Source organism: Eriocheir sinensis, chromosome 54 (genome assembly GCF_024679095.1).
Source record: "Eriocheir sinensis breed Jianghai 21 chromosome 54, ASM2467909v1, whole genome shotgun sequence".
In the NCBI taxonomy this organism is placed as follows: domain Eukaryota; kingdom Metazoa; phylum Arthropoda; class Malacostraca; order Decapoda; family Varunidae; genus Eriocheir; species Eriocheir sinensis.
In genome coordinates this window covers 1,321,995-1,326,109 of record NC_066562.1, presented here as the reverse complement: position 1 = coordinate 1,326,109, position 4,115 = coordinate 1,321,995, and the positions used below count along the sequence as shown (strand labels likewise).

At 42.1% G+C, this 4,115-nt stretch overlaps 1 protein-coding gene across 2 annotated transcripts in view; it reads right to left on the bottom strand.

The window, feature by feature from the left end:
* The window catches only part of LOC126983508 (CCAAT/enhancer-binding protein homolog 2-like), a 37,900-nt gene extending 34,117 nt beyond the window's left edge, over positions 1-3,783 (bottom strand). For both annotated transcript variants that reach the window (XM_050836256.1, XM_050836257.1), the window contains exon 1: positions 3,622-3,783. The gene's annotated coding sequence lies outside the window, so the exon portion shown is untranslated. The remainder of the gene's footprint in view (positions 1-3,621) is intronic.
* Positions 3,784-4,115: the final 332 nt, after the last annotated feature.

The following is a 4,115-nucleotide window of genomic DNA, read 5'->3' as shown; positions in this document are numbered from 1 at the left end:
GGAAAAGAAAAGAAGGAAAAGGAGAAGAGGAAAAGAAGAAAGGAAGGAGGAGGTGGTGGAGGAGGAGGATAAACAACAAAAACAGGCTAATGATAAGAAGGAAACCAATTATAATATGAGATGAATGAAAGAATGAAAAGGAGATGAAGAAAAGGAGGAAAAGAACAAGAATAACAAGAAGAAAGGGAGACGAAAAGGATAAAAACAAAAACTAGGATAAAGGATGAAAAAAAGATAATGCTGAGATACTACTACTACTACTACTACTACTGCTTCTATAACCCGACAACCACCACCACCACCACCAATAATAATAATAATAATGATAATAACTTAAAATAAAAATAATGTTTAGAATGCACTTCAGCCCCAACAAACACATCCCAGAGAGAGAGAGAGAGAGAGAGAGAGAGAGAGAGAGAGAGAGAGAGCATAGTTGAAGATTTCATGGCAAGACTAGAAGTGCAACAACAAAGATAACATGACCTGAGAGAGAGAGAGAGAGAGAGAGAGAGAGAGAGAGAGAGAGAGAGAGAGAGAGAGAGATCGTCAGGTTTCTACAAAAAAAAATAAAAACTTGACGCACCAGAATCAACTTATGTAATGGCCTCCTTTTTTTTCTTCTCTCCTCCTCCTCCCTCCCTATTACTTCCTCCACTTCTTCCCTACTTTCTGGTCGCTGCACTTAATTCCCTCTCCTCCTCCTCTTCCTCTTCAGTTCAATCCCTCCTTCTAACTCCTCCACCTCCTCTTTCTATCCTTCTCTCCACATTCCTTTTTTTTTCGGTCCTTACTCTTCTCTCCTCCTTTCTTACAGTCTTTGTACCACTCCTCTCCTCCTCCTCCTCCTCTTCTCCAGTTCCTCCTTCCTTCCATTCTTATCCATTCATCTCTTTCCTTTCATTCCACTCTATTCTCCTCTTTTCTCCTTCCTTCCCTCTTCTCTCCTTCTCCCTTCTTCCTTTTTCCTCTCCTCTCCTTCCTTTCTCCACCCCTCCCCCTCCCTTTCTCTACCTTCTTTCTCTCTACCTCCTTCTCCTCTCTCCCTCATCTTTCCTTCCTCTCCTTCCTTCTCCCTTCCTTTCTCCACCCCTCCTCTTCCCTTCTCAACCTCTTTTTAAATCCCTTTCTCACTCCTTCCTCTCCCACCCCTGCACTTCTTCCCTCCAGCGCCTCCCCCCTCCCTACCTGACCTCTTCCTCCTCCTCCCCCTCCTTCTCCACTCCAGAACCTGACGACCTGCTGGAGATCACGTAGGTCCAGAAAGACGCTCTCACGAGGCCACGACTGATAATAATAATAATAATAATAATAATAATAATAATAATAATAATAATAATAATAATAACAAGCATTAATGATAAAAGATGATGTGGTAGTAGTAGTAGTAGCAGCAGCAGTAGTAGTAGTAGTAGTAGTAGTAGTAGTAGTAGTAGTAGTGGTGGTAGTAATAATAATAACAAGCATTAATGATAGAAGATGTGGTGGTGGTAGTAGTAGTAGTAGTAGTAGTAGTAGTAGTTGCAGCCGTTGTAGTAGTAAAAGAAGATGAATAACAACAACAGAGAGAGAGAGAGAGAGAGAGAGAGAGAGGACTTAACATTGAAAAGAAAAAAAATCAATATCTGGGATCTTTGTGTGTGTGTGTGTGTGTGTGTGTGTGTGTGTGTGTGTGTGTGTGTTTATTTGCATGATGAGACACAACAAACACACAAAAAGTAAAGAAAACAGTATATGTAATCCCTTCACCGCCTCACAATGCATGCTAAAGAAAAAAATAATCCCCCCCCCGCAGAAAATCACACTAACAAATAAAACAAATAAATAAAGCTATGAATGTAACCGTCATCCATTATATTTGCTGCCATTCCCAAGTTATAAGCACCCAATTGCATCATATGATTCAATCTGAGCAAGCGTGTGCTATCTATTCCTGTTTCCTGTATCCGGCCAGACCTGACACACGGCTCAGAATTTAACTTTCCACTCACACAAGAAGAAATTAAATAGGGCATGAACAGAATAATAATAGGATAGAAAAGATAAATAAATAAATTAATGGATAACAAAATAAAGTAAGCAATATACGTAATAGTAATCACTTCATTGTCTTGGTCAAATCAAAAGCAAATTACGAGAGAGAGAGAGAGAGAGAGAGAGAGTTAAAAAGCGTACAAAGTGAGAAAATATGATACATTTGAGATAAAGCCGTTTGTGGATGTCTCTAGTGCTCGTAATGATGATGAATCTCTCTCTCTCTCTCTCTCTCTCTCTCTCATGTCATTGCGTGCATGATATTACCTGCTTTCTGGAACACAAGTGCGCTCTCTCTCTCTCTCTCTCTCTCTCTCTCTCTCTCTCTCTCTCTCTCTCTCTCTCTCTCTCTCATGTCATTGGGTGCATGATATTACCTGCTTTCTGGAACACAAGTGCTCTCTCTCTCTCTCTCTCTCTCTCTCTCTCTCTCTCTTACGTCAGTGTTATCTTAGTTTTTATCTTCTTTTAGTTTAGTCATGAATACTCTCTCTCTCTCTCTCTCTCTCTCTCTCTCTCTCTCTCTCTCTCTCTCTCTCTCAATACTAGCATAGCCCCTCTCAAACAGTAACCTAGCCCCCTCAAACATTACAATAACCTACTTCAACTAAGCAATACCAAAAACAAGTAAAAAAAATATAAAAGCAACACAAGTAGAAAACATACGTTAGTACAATGCCATACAATAGGAGTTAATTATATTATATAGGATATTCGCCAAGGCAAAGGGGGGTGGGGGGGGGCTGAGGCTACTGAGAAAGCACACAGCCCCCGTAACCCCTCCTAGCCCCCAATTTCACACGGGTTCAAAGGTTTGTGGTAAGGGGTCTCTCTCCCTCTCTGGTGTGGTCATTGGGTGTCTGACGCAAGCTTGGCCAAGATGGGGGGGAGTGCAGGTCAGGGCATACTGGGGCTATTTTTTTTCTTTTATCATTACTATTATTATTTTTTACTTAAGCGTATAGGGAATAGTTTATTGTCTCTTCTGTTCCTCCTCTTCTTTTTCAGTTCCTCATTCCTTCCATTCCTATGTCCCTCTCTCTTCTCTTTCATTCTAAGAGCTCCCGCCCTCTTCCTTCCCTACTTTCCCCTTCGGCTCCTCCTCATCCTGCTGTTTAAGGGGGGCTACACTGTGATTAAAAGGGAGTGTGTGGGCGTGTGCAGTTGTATATCTATGCATGACACAACTCTACGATATCGAAGGTGGATTACGTTAGGAAAGGCCTTTTACCATACACGGGTTTAAGATAATGATAATAATAATGATGGTGATGCCCTTTCCTATCCACACAAGAAAGATTAAGGGCAGGACGCGAATATGGTAAAGGCAGAACACAAAGGAGGACGTTGGGAAAGGCCTTTGCTATACACGGGTTGAAGATGATGAAAGTGAATGTCCTTTTCTTATCCATACGAGGGTAAGGGCAGGACGCAACACCGCACCACCACCAGCATGTTGAAACACCCCACCACATTGCATCATCACCACACGAACACACGAACACATGAGAACTGTCACCCACACACACACAAACCACCCATGCTACCTTCCTCCCTCTTTCTCTCTCTCCTCCTTCTGATACTCACGTTATTGTTTACTTCATCTGCGTCGCTGACAGTGTCCCCTCGAGGAAAATGAAAGACTCCGGGATAACGTGGGAAATCCTTGAGACGCGGTGACGTACTCCCTACTCTCTCGTCGCCATAGTTAAAACTGACTGAGCTGCCCGCTGTCCGCAGAGTTGCCAGTCCGCAGTGCCTCAAACCCGCGGAATGTACGTATGCCAGAAATAGCCAACACGCATGGAAGCTAGAGGAACGGTATATCATATATATATATAACCTATGTAGGGATAAAAGTTTACCTCCTGTAGAATGTCAATGCTCTTCTGAAGGCTGAGTTTGAAGGTTGATTGAGAAAAACTGAGACTGTAGGAGAGAAAAAAAGTTGCCATGCAATCTTCGCATGCAGTACCACAAACCCGCGGAATGTAATGCCAAAAATAGCCAACACGCATTGAAAGAGTATAAACATATGGCTAATAGTTGACCTTGTACAAAATTTCAATTATAAGGATTGA